This window comes from Homarus americanus, unplaced genomic scaffold (assembly GCF_018991925.1).
Source record: "Homarus americanus isolate GMGI-L3 unplaced genomic scaffold, GMGI_Hamer_2.0 scaffold24694, whole genome shotgun sequence".
NCBI lineage: Eukaryota > Metazoa > Arthropoda > Malacostraca > Decapoda > Nephropidae > Homarus > Homarus americanus.
This window is the reverse complement of record NW_024732780.1, coordinates 1,314,374-1,331,914: the sequence shown is the minus strand read 5'-3', so window position 1 is coordinate 1,331,914 and position 17,541 is coordinate 1,314,374.

Here is a 17,541-nt window from a genome sequence, read left to right as displayed (position 1 = left end):
ATGATTAAATTGGGCTAAATACTGTTAGGTTACGTTAATTAAGATTTAGGCCAATTTACTGTTAGGTTACGTTAATTAAGATTTAGACCAAGTTACTGTTAGGTTACGTTAATTAAGATTTAGACCAAGTTACTGTTGTTACGCTAATTAAGATTTAGGCAAGGTTAAATACTGTTACGTTACGTTAAGTAAGATTTAGGCAAGGTTAAATACTGTTACGTTACGTTAAGTAAGATTTAGGCAAAGTTAAGTAAGGTTTGGTAACGTTTCAGCAAGGCTTAATCAGTTTTAGATAAATTTATGATAAAATTAGGTAAGGTTCGGACAAAGTTTGTAAAATTTCAGAAGAGATTAAGTCAAATTTAAGTTTCAGCAAGATTTGGGAAGGATAATGTAAGAATTTTTTAAGATTCATACACATTGTAGGGATAAGACAAGATCTTGGTAAAGTTTAGAGGTCAGGAGAAGGATGATGAAAGTGGTGTAAATGACCTTCAGCCTTGGATACGCGTCTTCAGTTAGGACCCACACACATGTCCCCCAAGTAAGGTGAACAACACACATTGACATAAACAATCCTAGCACTATAATGACTCTCAGGGCCACCATTATCATAAATCGCTTGGTATTGTTCGCCATTTAGAGAAAGGACACGTTTAATTAAGGTAGACTCAAGATAATTTCAACGACACGCCATCTTGTACATTGTAAGTCGTAACAATTAGCTGATTATAGATTTTAAATTCCAGGTTGAGGAAAACCTACGTGGTGGTGGGGAGGAGCCACAAGATCCTCAACAGATCTGTTTTTGTAACGTATTTTTGGGTCCACATGTATATTTACATAAGTTTTGTTTAACCACCAATGTATGTAATAAGTCATTTATGCCCAATGTATATTTTCAACCTTCGGGCTGCAGAATTTTTTCAATAAACCGTTAATTATTAATTATTAAGTACATATGTATTTTGTCTAAGACCCATATCCATGTATAATACACGCTTGGGTACATTCTTTCTTATGTACTGTGGATGTGTACGCCTGGAGTCATAGATAAGTTTGTATATACAGTACACGAATGGATATACATATACAACTGCAATTTACTGATGCAGGTACTCAAATTTAATTGTTAGCTCATCTTGTGGGGTCAGATTATCATGTATTCGTATAATATTGACAAGTAAATATCAACATCGTGACAATATTTCGTCATGAATGTTATCAGTTACCAAACTTAAAACAATGGAACAAATGCCTCAAATTGGGAAATGCTTAGGCGTTGTAGCAAGAGTATATCAGGGTAGAGCAACACCCACGAATGAGACACAAAGACCAAGCTACACTTGGCCAACGATGCAAGACAGCAAGCTGTGACCTTACAATATGTTAGAAGCTCAATGGATAAGATTCTGACCTGACTACCTGATGAAGAAACACAAGTGACCAAACGATAGTTTGATCACCAATAAAGTTAAGCGTATGTTTTTTTTTATAATAATAAATTAAAAACGTGAGTCAAATAATGAACAGTGAATAACTTGTCCAAAATATAAAGTGGTGGGGAAGTGGACATAACCACTACAGATTGGGACTGCAGTAAGCAAGTGCATTACAAGTCCCTGCAGCTTGCGCACTGCTGCATTAACATTCCTTAGACAATCACATGAGCTGCCCCCGTTTGTCGGCCAGCCAGCCTTGATCTAACAGTCTGCCACTCGTCCACCTGGCTTCAGCCTCTTTCAAAGCACCATCACTTCATAAAGCACAACTGCAGATGAATACAAGCATTATTTTATACCGGTACAGTGTACACATGGCTGTGTCACTCCGGCAACAAGCTCCAGGCTGAACCAGGCCGTACCAACACAGTATCAACACTGGTGTGAACCTTCCCTCTGTGCGCACCACTCTCCCCTACCTAGGTCACAAGCTAGCCCACTAGTAGCCATACATCTAACTCACCACTAATCACAGTCTAACACAATACCGGATATGTTAACAAAGTCGCACCATCCTATAATTGAGTAAGTGGCAGCATAGCCCCCCCCATTATGATCACAAGTTACAGTACTCTTGGATCATATCAGTTATAGCTACAGGCCAGTTGGAACTGATTTCACTTGAAAACTTTAGCAACATTCACTAACTTGGCAATGGAGGTCCGTGAGGCATAACCTTCTGGCCTTACAGGTAGGATAACCAACCTAAGTGACATTCTAGCCAGTACTCATCACCGTCTATTTATATCGACAATTTCTTCAAGCTATAACTCATACAAAATGAACCTGATTGTTACTAAAGCCCTTTAGTGATATAATCTTCCTCTTTGTTCGTTTATGTGGAACCAAACCGGAAAAATGTGAAATGATGTGATTAATATTGACAAACGAATTCAGGCTGTTGAGTTACCTTGTAAGGTCTGGTTACAGTTAAGAACTTAAGAATCATGTTTTCTCAATGTTTATACATCGGCATACTCACTTATGATAGGTTACCAACCACAATGACAAAATAGTAAGGCCTACTCTCCCCTATACTGTACTGTAATCGCGTATGAAATATTCAGCTTTGAAACCGAGCTCTTGAAGCCAGGAGGTGGGAGGGGAGGGGGAGCAGTGAGGGTTTATCGCTGTTGGCTCAGTCCCCCAGCCTTACCTCCACACACCCCCCCCCATCTCTGCAGCTGCTACTACACCTTCAAACTTCTAAGTTACTTCAAACTCGCTATAGCGTAAATAGTAGTGCATAATGAAGCCGTTATAAATATGCACACTTAGTTGCCCGTGGTGAGTCAGTCTGTCGTATGCAATGGTGAGCATTTTATTTTTCCTAATTTGATTCACTTGAGTCGTTCTCAGGTGTGACAATCTCTTCTTTAAGACCCGTTCAGCAGACAATATAAATTATTTCACTTCCTCATCTGACCTTGAGATAAAATGGGTGTGCCATTCCAAGGGTGAGGCCTCGTTATTATACCGTAAACAACTATTGAATTTTTAAATGTTTAACCCAACATTAATTAACGTTTCGGTTTCCTACGCGCAAACAATAAATTATAAAATACCTACGGAGGCAGCGGGCAAACAAACAAAAACAAGTGACGCTCAACAGACGCGGGGCAGATGTTGAGACGGGCGAGTTTTGGCTGACGCGGTTAAACTCACCCTAGACGAGTCGCACTGTCTCTCTCTCTCTCTTGCCCTCCCCCACCACCACCGCCGCCGCCACCATCACCGCTGCTGCTGCTGCTCTTGCCGACGCTGCCACCACACACACACACACACATACGTTCACTTACACTACGATTTACCTCACGTTTCCACCATCACTGTCAGTTTTTCCACATGTCATCGAGCATACTGGATTGACAGGTCACATCCGCATGTCATTTGCTAGTTTCCTTAGGTGTTCCAGTACACGGAGTGCGGCTTAACAACACAGTGGGATACACATACCCCGTGATGTTAATACTAGGTCATAACTACACACAGTTTATCACACAGAGAGAGTTATATGTCAACACACACAATATAGGCCCATGGTGCACTGGGCTCGGAGGTGTAGGCAACAGAAGGGGCGTTTTCCCCGCTACCAAGATTACCCTTCACGACGACAGGCTACAAGTCCGATACCTTGGGAGCACTCGGCACGACTGAGCGATAGCACGCACCCGGCCCCGCCAACCCACACACAGCTTTTAGCAGCCGCCATACACTGCTCCTGCTCCGGATAACTGGAAATCCGGTTATATGACAGATAACAGAGCGTCACTGATAAGCCGGAAGGGTTGTTGTGAAAGGCTCACTGGCATTCGTGGAGGATATCAACAAGCATATGATGTGTTTGGGTTGTGTTCTCTCTCTGAGCAGCATTACCGCGTTCATTTGTACAGGAAACTCGTAATGTCACCAAATGTAAACACAAAACAGTTGAATAAACTGATAGCTGAACACAGCATGACTTCACCGCCATTCTGGAAATACTGGAGGTGTGACTGCATTTAGATCAATCAAAGGGACTGTATTGGATGTTTCATAAACAGGAAACATAGACAACTTTTAGTTAGTTTAACAAATTTATTTACAAAGCTTGGAGTACAGTTTGCCTATTCTGAATACTTCAGTCAGGTCTTGACACTGAGGGCGGTATCACTTCTCACTGCTAAGCAGGACAGAGGTTCATACACAAAGAAATACATCATATTCATTAACAGTATATATATATATATATATATATATATATATATATATATATATATATATATATATATATATATATATATATATATATATATATATGCATACATATACATATACACATACCCATACCTACACATATATACATAGATCAGATTCATGTGGGTGATGTCACTGTTCACTGCCATGCAGGACAGAGGTTCGTACACAAATTGAATTGAAACAGTTTATTTAGCATCATATTCATTGACTGTATATATAGGTCAGATTCATGTGGATAATGTCACTGTTCACTGCCATGCAGGACAGAGGTTCGTACACAAAGAAATGCTTCATATTCATTAGCAGTAAATATAGGTCAGAGTCATGTGGGTGATGTCACTGTTCGCTCCCATGCAAGACAGTGGTTCATATACATTGGACGCCATATTCTAATTGAAGACTAATCAGTGTTGGCTAGCAAATTTGGGATAAACAGCAAGAATGTCCCCAAGCACCCCTGATTCAATATAGTAATTACAAAGTTCATGATACAATAAGCCAGGTGGCCTGAAGTCTTTGACAGTGTCACATTCAATAGTATAGTGTTCAAATGTATGCTTTCGGAACATTTTTCTCATTTCATTACTTGATTCACAAATGAAGTAATCTTATAGAATTCCAGAGTTGGGGAAGGAGGGGGATGGGGGGCAGGCTGAGTATCTTAGCGCTTTCAGTACTCTTCCTGCTAGACCTATCTCCTCTTTGCTTCACCTACACAATGGTTGGCTGTTTGTAAGTCCCAGGAGGTGGTGGGTATCACGCACACTTACTAGGGGCCCGCGCTGCTCCTACCACATACCTGTAAGGAAACAACACACCAATTAGAGCTTGCTTAGTGAAGAAATATGGTAGTAGGTTAATGCACATACAGTATCTTTCATTATAATATGTAATTCAAAGATATTAACTAATAATATATTTATGGAATACTCTAACACGGCCTGTCACTTGGTATGCAACTCGAATGTTTTTGTTGGTTCGCGCTACGCCAGTGGCATATCCAATATGGTTTGTCAGTTAAGCTACGCTGGTGGTATGTAACCAAATGTGCTTTGTTATATAAATTATTCCAGTACATAGATTGATAAGACAGTACTAACATGACTTGTCAACTGGTGGAATGTGACCGTGAGATGCAAGGCACAAATTAATTACTGTTGTTTATGAACTGATGGTGTATACTTCTATTGTCGTTGGTCAGTTTAAAATATTGTCAAAAGAAATGTCAAAGACGAAACAAAACGGAAATTGTTAACTAAAAGATGAGAGTATTGGGATGGAGTAATTCCCTGCTCACTGCGTACAGGCACTAGTTACACCCATAAAAGATGTAATAAAAGTATACCATGTGGGTGTACCCTCTGTGTACTAGTGTCAAAGTTATAAATGAGTGAATTGTACGTATTGATAGTAATGCATACTGTATACTTGATGTACTTTACTCTAGCGTTTCTGTGTATGAGAATAATTGTTTGTAAAGGTGTATACTGTACATACTGCATGTCCAATGTGTAGGGTTGGGTGTATAGTATGTATGTACACTATGAATGTTCACTTTATATAGGTGTTCACTTAGGATGTACAATTTGTATATGTGCACTCTCTGGATATGTGTATGGATGTACTGTGCATTATGTATGTGCAATGTGAATGGGTGTACATTATCGAAGTACAATGTGAATGGGTGTACCCTAGAGAAGTACAATATGAATGGGTGTACCCTAGAGAAGTACAATATGAATGGGTGTACACTATGGAAGTACAATATGATTGGGTGTACCATAGAGAAGTTAAATATGAATGGGTATACCCGAGGGAAGTACAATGATAAGGGTGTACGCTTTGGACTCTATGGAGGGACAATATTAGTGGGTGTACCCGATGGAAGTACAGTACATAAGAACATAAGAAAATAAAGAGTCTGCAATAGGCCGGATGGCCTGTGCATGGCAGCTCCTGTCGAGTTACAACCACTCTCTATTGTCCATGAATCTATCTAGCCTCCTTTTAAAAGTTTCCAGCGTCCCGGCACTTACCATAAAGTTGCTAAGATTGTTCCACTCGTCCACCACCCTATTTGTGAACCAGTTACTTCCTATCTCCTTCCTAAACCTATACTTATCCAACTTAAATCCGTTGCTACGAGTCCTATCTACGAGTATATCTCATTTATTGATTCCTTTCACCCACTTGAATACTTCTATCATATCTCCCGCACTCTTCGTCTTTCTAGGGAATGCAAGTTTCGTTTCTTTAATCTATCTTGATAGGGAAGGTTTCTAAGTCCCGGAATCATTTTCGTCATTCTTTGCTGCACCGACTCCAGTGATTTGATATCCATTCTATAATAGGGCACCAGAACTGAACCGCATAATGGAGGTGCGGCCTGACTAGCGCAAGATATAATTGCAATATGACCTCCGCACTCTTATTACTTAAACTTCTAGATATAAAACCTAATACTCGGTTTGCCGTATTTCGAAGGTCCGGGCTTACGAGTACCCCTAAGTCACTTTCACAAGTCGACTTCTCTAGTTTGATGTTGTTATGGCTGTATACATTGACAGTATTTGTTCTTCCAATATTAAGTATGCTGCACTTGCTGGTGTTGAATTTCCTTTGCCATTTTTCTGACCACTCCTGCAGTTTATTTAAATCCTCCTGTTGTGCATTTGAATCCTGCCCTGAATTAATCTGTCGCCCAATTTTGGTGTCATCCACAAGCTTGCTTTGTCACTGCTGATCGCAGTATCTAAATCGTTTATGTAGATTATGAACAAGAGTGGGCCCAGTACTGACCCCTGGGGAACCCTACTATAGTTACACAGCCCCACTCAGATTTAAGACCATCTCCAGTTCTATCGGTGAGCCATGATTTTATCCAATTTAAAACTTTCCCCTCGATACCATGAGCCTTAACTTTTCTCATAAGCCTCTGATGCGGTACTCTGTCAAATACTTCGCTAAAGTCAAAGTAAATGACATCGTAATTTTCGCCATTATCTACTACCTCATAGACTTTCCTAAAAAAAATCAGCAGATTTGTTAGAAAAGATTTTCTCTTTGTAAATCCACATTAAGAGTCGTACATTAATTTGTTTTTCTCTTATTGCGATCGGATGCCATTTGCTATAATTGATTCAAGAAATTTCCCCACTACTGACATCAAACTAATCAGCCGGTAATTTGACGCTGATGCTCTGTCTCCCTTTTTGAATATGGGTACTGCATTTGCCTGTCTCCACAAGTCTGGCACAACTCCCGTGTCTTATGATTTTGTAAATAAATTTGCGAGGCGTCCGCTAATCTGTTCCTTACACTCTTTCAAAACTCGAGGGAAAATTTCATCCGGGTGTATCCTTGGGAAGTACAATGTATATGGGGTATACTCTACGAAAGTACAATGTATATGGGTGTACATTATAGATGTATAATGTGTATGGGTGCACAGTATCGATGTAAATTGTGTAAATTAAGTTAATTACGTATGGGTGAACAATATGTGGTTGTACAAAATGTATAGATGTTCACAGAATGAGTGTACATTATGCATGAATATACATTATGGGTGTACACTATGGATGTATATGCTGCATGAATTACCCAATGGGTGTACATTGATAATTATCAATGTACGCCCATTATAATTGGTTACAATATAATTGGTTACAATATATGGATGCACAATATACAGGGATGTACGGTATATGGATATACATTTTGTAATGATTGTGCACTATAAAACTTTTACACTATCGTGGGAGTACACTAAGGAGGTTTAGTTAGTGTGGCCCACACTATTGGTGTATAGTGTGTATAGGAGTACAGTATGTATGTACAGTATGTGCATTGGGGGTGACCCCTACTGGAGTTAGTCTCAGTCCTGAAAGGGTACCTAACTTTGCAGTTGAGAAGTGAAAAAGGCAGGTGTAGTCCCGGCCTCACTGTGTACCGCAAAACGCCCCTGTCTTCAGTGCTGTTCTTCGCGGCCATCAAGCTCGCGAGTCACACTTTTTCTTTCATGTGCACTGGGCATTAAATTTTATGTGTAATGGTGTAGAATTAGGTGTTTTGGATGCGTGTTATGTGTCCCCAAATATACATCTATATCATGTATGGTTGTATCTTATGTAGAAATATACATACCTGTGCTATCTTTGGTATTACCGGAATGTTGTTGTATGTACTATAAGTGCACCCTGAGTGTGAATAAGGCCATATCTATTACTTCATTTATCTCTAAATACATGGATTCTATCATCAACAAAACACATGTTTCACTTAGCAGAATTTGAGTTAATTTCAAGTACAATGTTTGGGTTCTGTTGCAAATTTCCTTTTCACTTAAATATGAATTATCTTTTAGTATCAATAACTTCGGGATCTTTTAACGCTGCCATAGTTATTTCTGAAGTCTTCCGAAGAAATTTAAGTTGGCATGAAGCATTTTTTTCCCAGACTTGGTTCTTATGGGTTTCGTACTACAGTACAGTGCTTGTATTTTCTGAACCTTTTTTTGTCTCCACAACAATAATATACATAAATATGTAAATGAGTTGCATTCACATTGCCTTGCCACTAACCTAGGGATGCTTCAGGGTTTTCATAACTTTTTCTATCGCTCTGCTTATTTTTCTAGTCAAACTAACTGCAAATAGCCTGCATGTCAATTTTGCTCTTTACCTTGTTCCCAGAGCCACCACACTCTAAGAAATTTTTACCTTGTAGTATTTAGTGGCTCTAAAGCACAAGCAACAACTTCCAGCCACCCTCCACCTCTCCACCATTCCATCCTCCTGCAGCAACATAGTAAGACTATGAACATATCACGAAACTTGTCAAAAATTCTTCCAGAATTTTAGCTTTCATCTCTCTAATAGTTTCCATCTTTGTTTCTTTTATCTTCTCACCTTTTACGAAAGTATTGCCCGCTCTCGTATGGAACATTAAGTATGAAACTCTGTTTCAGAATTTGAGGGTTTGGAGGAGGGCGCATCCCAACCTTATCTAGTTCCTTTTGGCAAACGCTATACTCTAAGATCAAACTTTCACTTCCACTCTCATTCCTCTTCATGCCCTTCGTTCAGTATTCTCCTTTACCTTATTCTACCGTTACATAATGATCAATGCTTTTGTGAAACCAAACTAAAATCACACGCCCTTCTGAGCTCAGACGTCCCCTTATGTCGTCAATGTAGTAAAAACACCACATTAGAGTCGTACACTCGTCCACCATTTATTTTTCACATTCACTATTGCAAGACTTTTTTCCTGCGCTTATTTCGGTCCTCATAGTACCTGTAATCCCAAATATCCCCCCAAATTATATTTCGCCCATCAAGGCGTAAGGCAAACTTTATTTAAACTTACAGCGGCAATAATGGACACTATGTTCTTATGAAAACCAACCGAGAAAAATAAAAAGAGAAAAGATAATGACATAATATAATGATATGAGTGTTTATCCTCTGTGTAAGTGTAATCTGCCAATTTGTGTGGCTCCGAAGGATATCCTGTGTATATCTGTGTTGGGTTTATTTTTTATTCGTAAATCTATTTAACTTTTAGTAATAAATCCTGAGAATATTGGCGTACAGCTGTACAATATAATACATATATAAATATACACATATATATATAGATATATGTATGTATTTATATATGTATATATATACATATATATATATATATATATATATATATATATATGTATATATGTATATATATGTATATCTATATATATATATATATATATATATATATATATATATATATATATATATATATATATATATATATATATATATATATATATATATATATATATATATATATATATATATATATATATATATATATATATGTATATATATATATATGTGGTCCACATCACAATGAAAACGTGGATAAGACAAATCTTGATAAAATACCAAAATATCACATATTTGTATACGTTTTCTCCACAAGGTTTATTTTTGTCCATTAGGTACAAAATGCATCCCAGAAAAAAATTGGATCATTTAAAGCATATTTAGAGGTCAATCCAATGTCCTCTTTTTTTCCATTTAGTACGTAATAAGGATTTTTCGGGGCTAGATAAACACATTATAAACACATTGTCTTTATTCAGCAAAATACAATTATAAGTTTTACAAATTACAAACTAAATAACTCTAGAACACCAATACACATTCTTTATTTGTATCCCTTCATCATAGCAGCTTTGCTTGCCGTTGGTAACTTCTTGCGATGAGCTGCAACAACCTGTAAAAGGTACTGCTTTTGGTCCTCATTTTGCGTTATAGACTCATTATAACGCTCTATGAGAGCAATTGCCCTCTCTGCGCTGTCATTCACCACCTTCATATTTATCGCACGATCTCTCATTGTGATAAACACTTCATCGTCTTTCCATGTTTTGGGATCCTTACTCAAGAACAGTTGTGCTCTTTCTTTGCCATCTAGTGTAAGAACATCAAAAATATCTAATGTACGCTCAGTAACAAATGAGGCCACATTACTGATAGGAGTTTCATCAGATAGGACAATACGCCTTGAAAAGTCCTGTTTCTTTGGGCACTGGAAGTTTTGTACCATATTCTTCTTGGTTTCAGTATCGATCCTGTCATCAAATAAGCTTAGACCGATAAGATGTTCTGATAGATACCAGAGATGTCGGCTAATTGCTGCTTGTGATGCGTGTGCAACTTTCTCATGAGGATATTCCTTTAAAACCTTCATTAGCTGCAAATCATTGAATGGAGCTCGAACAGCCATTGGTGCTTCATGCCAGAATCTCACATACATTATGCTCACAAACAAAGCCAGTTGTGTGATATTGTTTTCTTCCCGTGTTGATAATGTGAATTGATGTTTGAACAGATAGATTTTGAGAGCATAGATTCCTTTTGCCATCCATCTTGCATGGTGTGTAGGACCAGGAACTCGAAAGGAAACCTTACTACTTGGCAGTCCACCAAGAAACAAAAGAGCTAGTTCTAGAAACTCCCTATAATCATCTCGTGGCTGATTATCCTGCAGGGCTACTGGCAAATATTCAAGCAACTCCTTCCTTAGAATTTGAAGCATTGGGTCCTCAAACATGCTTTCTGGTGCTGGAATGAAGTCATTGAGCGAAATGGACCTCCACTGCTTTTTGAAGCGCTTAAACAGAATAGTCTCAGGACTTCCAGTTGACCCACAGATCAAACTGAAGACATCGCTTAGCATAATTTCTAGCACATGGTGTCTGCATGCTATCCAAACAAGTTCCTGTTCCAGTTCATCTTCAATGCGGACACATGCTCCACGATGTAATCCTGTATTGGAAGCAGTAGTATCAAATACAAGTCCTTTAACCAATTTCTCAACATTCCATGATTTAATTGCTTCCAAACATGCTTCGGCCTGTGCTTCTCCAGTTTCTCTCTCTTTTTTGGGTACTCCTAGCAGCTTCTCTTGTCCATTAAATGTCACCACAATGGCAATGCGACTAGCAGTTGTGTTCTGTACGTCAGGAAGGAGTTTTCCGTCCCAATGTAGGAGAAGAGGTTCATCTGGAGAAAATGATTTTCGGTCTGTTTCAGCTGCTTGCTTACGCCCACTTGCTCTGACACAAGATGGAAACCTGCATAATATACTATTTAGATTGATAATGAAATAATTGTAGAACTGATGAGATATAAATGAAATAAGTAACTTCATCTGATTAATGGTAACCCTTGTCTGTGTTTCCTGTTTCAACCTGTCATTGTCAGTCCCTATGACTCAATACTTGACTCTTTGCCCTTTCCAAATAGGCAACTAGGCTATATACATTGAAATATACCCAATATAATGTGTTGTGTATATTAAGACTGTATCATGCGGACAAGAAAATTCAGTCCTACACTACAAGTATAATATGCAAAATGGATTGACCTCTAAATGTTAATGAATATGGATAAAATTTTACAGACCTTATCTATGAACCAAATGGACAATTTTAAGGCTTGTGGAGGCAATATATTACTACTTATATTTTTTACCATATAGTTTTGGACCACCCTAATATATATATATATATATATATATATATATATATATATATATATATATATATATATATATATATATATATATATACGCCGTCTCTTAATTTACTTAAATATCCAGGTTCTAGGCGTAACCAAACAAAAAAAGTGAAGTAAATTAAAAGGGAATAAAAATAAATAAAGTAAACCTTTAAGAATTTAATTAATTAAATATTAACACAACAAAGAGCCTTGTAGGCTGTCACAACAAATTGATTCACCATCGAAACTTTTAAGACAAATGTTACTAAACATCGAAACATCAAAAGAATAAAAATAAAGCATTGGATTACGTTAACACTGCATAAACATATAAAAACTAACACTGAAATTAACTTACGTGAAACAACGCTGAATTACTTAAATGTAACTAAGCGAATACTGATGGACATAAATAGAGACATAAATTGGTACTCGCATAGATATACCACATTGGTGGCGACAGGAACAACACAAATAAATTAAGTAAGTATAAGTAACAGATGACGAGTGTCACTCAAAGGATGTGAACTGTATGACAAGAGGACTGAACTGCCTCTGTCTACAGGTGGAGTACTATATATATGGTCAGTTCGCGCCAAGCGACCAGCCGGTGAACATGGGTCGTTTAACGATGCAGATGGTCGTTAGAGCAACACAGAATGCTTGTTACAATACTAAATGAAGAAATAAGATGGGCTTGAACAAATAATAACAGTTAAAACCTTAACAGCACAGGGTAAGGTGACTAGATAATATAATAGTAAATATAACACATCATTACAGGAATAATATGGAACATGGATGTTATATAACAAAAAAAAAAATAGAAAAATACGACACGGTCGTAACACTTGCCCCCATAAAATAAAATTTTGCTTGCACAAATTTTGATACGGCACAAGTGTTCATTCTGTGGATCTATATAACAGATCACTAGCATCACAGGCTAGCTTGAAAGGCTTAGAAAAATTAGGGGCTCTTAAAATAGGATATGAGCATAATACATTTTCCAAGTTTTGAAAAGAATCCTGACACCTTGAAGTCCAACAAAAATATATTACCCTTCTTCAACAAATCAGTAAGGGGTAGTGCCAACTCGGCAAAATTAAAATATATCTCCGGTAATAGCCCACACAACCCAAAAGTCTGCGGACTTGTCGTTTGTTACATGGAACAGGTATCTGAGAAATAGTGTCACACCTTGCTGTGGGAGGAGCAAGTTTCCAACCCAATTACATGTCCCAGATACAAAATTTGAGCACAAACAAATTCTGACTTAGCAAAGTTTGTAACAAGTCCTACATTTTCTAACTCAGTGAAGAGAGCATCTAGCTGACATAAATGGTCTGACCAAGTGTCAGAAAAAAATTACATCATCTAAATATACTACACAACCTGGCCAATGGGCCGTGACTTGTGACATCAACCTTTAAAAGGTAGCAGGGGCATTGCAAAGCCCGAAAGGCATAACATTAAATTTATAGGTTTTATCTAATGTCACAAAACTGGAGATGTCTTTAACACGACGGGTCAATGGTACTTGCCAAAACCCTCGAAGGCACTCAATCTTAGAGAGGAACTTGGCGTTCCCAGTTGCTTCGAAGCATTCGTCGACTCTTGGTAGAGGGAATGCTGTCCTTGCTGGTGACGCCGTTGACCTTGCAGAAGTCGATGCAGAATCGAAGAGTGCCGTCCTTCTTTGGTACTAGAGTGACTGGTGAGCACCACTCGCTGGTCGGGAACCTGCTTGATAGGCTCAGCAGAACCAACGTCAATAACATGCACCACGGCAATGGTACAGCCAGGCCTGTCTCGGAAGACAAGAGGATGTTGTTGGATGACGGCCAGCACGTCAGCTCTCTGGTGTCCCGGTAGAGTCGACGCTGTAGCTTCTCCTGCAACTCCACGGAGTTGGACTGCCAAACCCTGACTGATGACAGGGCGAGTGGACTTGCCCCTTATCTTTCCTCTTCTTTCTCACCGTCTACCAAGAAAGTGTCAACGGCACACACGGGAACTGGATCATCAGCAACAAATGGGGGTGCTGGGCGTGTGTGGTACAGCTTGATGGTGTTGACGTGACATACTGTAAGCGCTGTAGTCGGCGCCTGTCAGGGGTAGAGATAATATAATTTGTGGGGCTTACCTTCTTCACCACTCTATATGGCCCACTGAACTTCGCATGGAGCGGCTGTCCATGTCTCAGCAAGAGAAAGAGAACTTGATTTCCTATCTGGAACTCTGTGTCTGGCATGCTTTTCGTACCATGTCTTGATCCTGGACTGCGACTGCTGTAAGTGGTCTGCGGCAAGGCTCCAACAACTTAGAAGCTTCTCTTTAACATCTACTAAACTTAATACATTAATGCTCTCCACTACTACCTAACAATCTATCTCTAGCTATGTACAAAGGACCTCTTACTTGATGAGCGAACAGTAGAAGTAAGAGAAACAAAATGGATGATATTAGGGCCTCAGCAGTAACTTTCTTAAGAGGTACAGCAAGCAAGTACCTAGTGGAGGTATCAATGACTAAATAAATATTCAAACCCACTAGAAGTTTTAGGCAGAGGGCCTACAATGTCACACTGTACTGTTGTAAAGGGCTCAGGTACGTGAGGTACTCTTACAAGTGGAAAAGGTAGAATAGCCTGATTGGCTTTGCCTGTCTCTTGACAAAAATGACAGTACTTACAATATTTAGCGACATCTCTCCTCATACCTGGCCAATAGAACTTTCTGGCCAGCCTGTTGAACGTCTTTCGGACACCTTGATGTCCAGAAAAGCGACCGTCATGGGCCAGAGATAGAACATGTTGTCTGTAAGTGTGTGGGAGAACTATTTGAGTGACAGACGCCCAGTCCGCGTCTTCCTCTGACAAAGTCGGTGGGAGCCAGCGGCGGCACAAAGCACCGTCTTGACTGAAATATCTCGTGGTATGGCCTGAATCATTGGCAGAATCGAACAAGAGCCGTAATGAATCGTCTTACTCTTGCGCAGTTATTAAAGCAACTCTCCCGGTCACAGCATTAACTGCGGAAGAAATGTCTTGGGAAGCAATTGGGTTAGCAAAAAGTCCTTCTAAGGAAAGTGAATCGTCTACAACAGGAGTTACATTATGATCATTAGTCTATTTGACATAGAACGAGTCACAGCACACAGAGGGGAAACACCGGGCATATCATCTTCAAGTTGTTGCAGCTCTGCGGTAGACTCTGGTTTTTCCCGCAGTACAGGAAGTGGGGTTACGTTCCCCATTTGATCTCCCGCCAAATCGTTACCGAGTATGAGGTCCACTCCAGCAACAGGCAGCTCGTGCACGCAGGCTACGTTAGCTATCCCTGAAAAACAAGAAAACTCGACATGTACTAAAACCAAAGAAGCTACACCTTGACCCCAAAGGGATCCCAAAACGACGTATTTGTCAGTCTTCCTCGCCGCAACAACACTCTCTTTGATGAGAGTTTGGAGACAACGAGTCTCTCAAAATAGTGACTGGTGTTTCGACACCATCAACTTCTACCGTGCCTAAGCAAAACTCTCCTGGAAAGGATCACAGTCTCGTGAGGCGAGAACTGAAACTGCACTCTCTCGTACTTCACCTTTTGTGAAAACCAACCAAATTGGCATGCTGTCAGCCTTACTCAAATCAGCCATCACTCCGACTGGTGACATATTAGTCTCTTCAGTCACAATCATAGCTGGTTTGCCTGTATTTAGTTGCAGCCTTGTCCAACAAACCTCTGCCTTGTGACCTTGCTTTCCACAGTAACTACAAGGGTATGTATTATAACATTTTCGTCCCCCAGGCCCTGATGTGGGTCAGTGACCTGTGCGCGGGTGGGCTAACCCCCCAAAAACTCAGGCTCCTAATGCCCGGGATTAGATTTGTCATCTTCTGGGTTCTTTATAGGGAATCTATATCTATTCTATAGTACGGTGACCAAAACTGATCCTCACAGTCAAGCAAAGTTTCACATATACGAGATTTAGTTTAAGGATTGCATGCTTTTCCTGTTACTAACACTCCTAGATATGAACCAAAGAACTTTGTTAACCTGGTTTCGAACATGGACACATTGCTGACTTGCTTTTAGGTCCCTACTTAACATTATCCTTAAATCTTACTCACAGTAGAATTTCTCTATACAGTACATCGCATACGTATGTGACATTCTCTGTGTATAAATTATATTGTATTAAGGCTAATCACACAAATATCAAATTAACAATTACGGGAGTCAAACAACTAATAGTGTCAAACAATTAAGGGATTCAAACAATTACGGGAGTCAAACAAAGTACAGATATTTCCTATGGCTGCAGCCAGGTGGAATGTTCCGTTGACATTGTGGTCCGCTCTCAGTGGGGAAAGTCCAGGACAGCATCCTCACTTGGCGCCGGCGGGCGATGTCTTGTCACACAGAAGATACGCCAGGGCACGGACGGTGGATAGGGCGTGGAGGAAGTGGCGATGACGTGGCAGCCGCGGTATTGGCTGGAGCAGGTGTCCGGAGATTGACAGCCAAATAGTGAAGGACTGAGGAATCAGCCCACGAGCCCCAGGAGCCTCAGATGAGTACACGATCAGAGTTTGAACGAACAGGGGAATGCAAGTACAGCTGTGTTGACGGCTGGGTAGTGTCTGCTGTATGAAGAAGCAGCAGCGACCTTCTCACCTCCGTTTACCCTCCCCCCCCTAGTGGGGCCGCGAACAAGCAAACGAGCGGCGGACAACCATCCCGCTCGTTACCGCCCTTACACACATCTTGATCTTTAATATAATTGGGCAAAAGGCAAGTTGCAAAAACAATAATGTCAACGTTCTCAGGCAGTACTTTGAGAGTCCTTTGATATATTTGAAATTTTTTACTCAGGATGCCGAAAGTGCTCTCAGCAACTCTCCTTGCACGTGAGAGCCTGTAGTTGAATACGCTCTTCTCTGTAGCCCCTTTAAAATTCAGGAAAAATTTGAATTCATCATCGACAAGCTACTTGAATAAAGTCCACTGTATTCTCCCTCAGTTTTTCTGTTTCTTAAACACTGGTGAATCCAGTCTCTTCTTTTGTTTTTCTCTGCTTCTTCCTCATCCAAAAGAAGTGCAATAACTGCAAGTTTCTTCTTGTTAAATGAATATGGCGCCATTTTTACTCCGAAGCTACACACCGACTGACCAATCGCTGACGGAACCTTGACGGAACGGTGACGGAAGATGTGAATGCTCGCAGTTTTGACGGACCGTTCC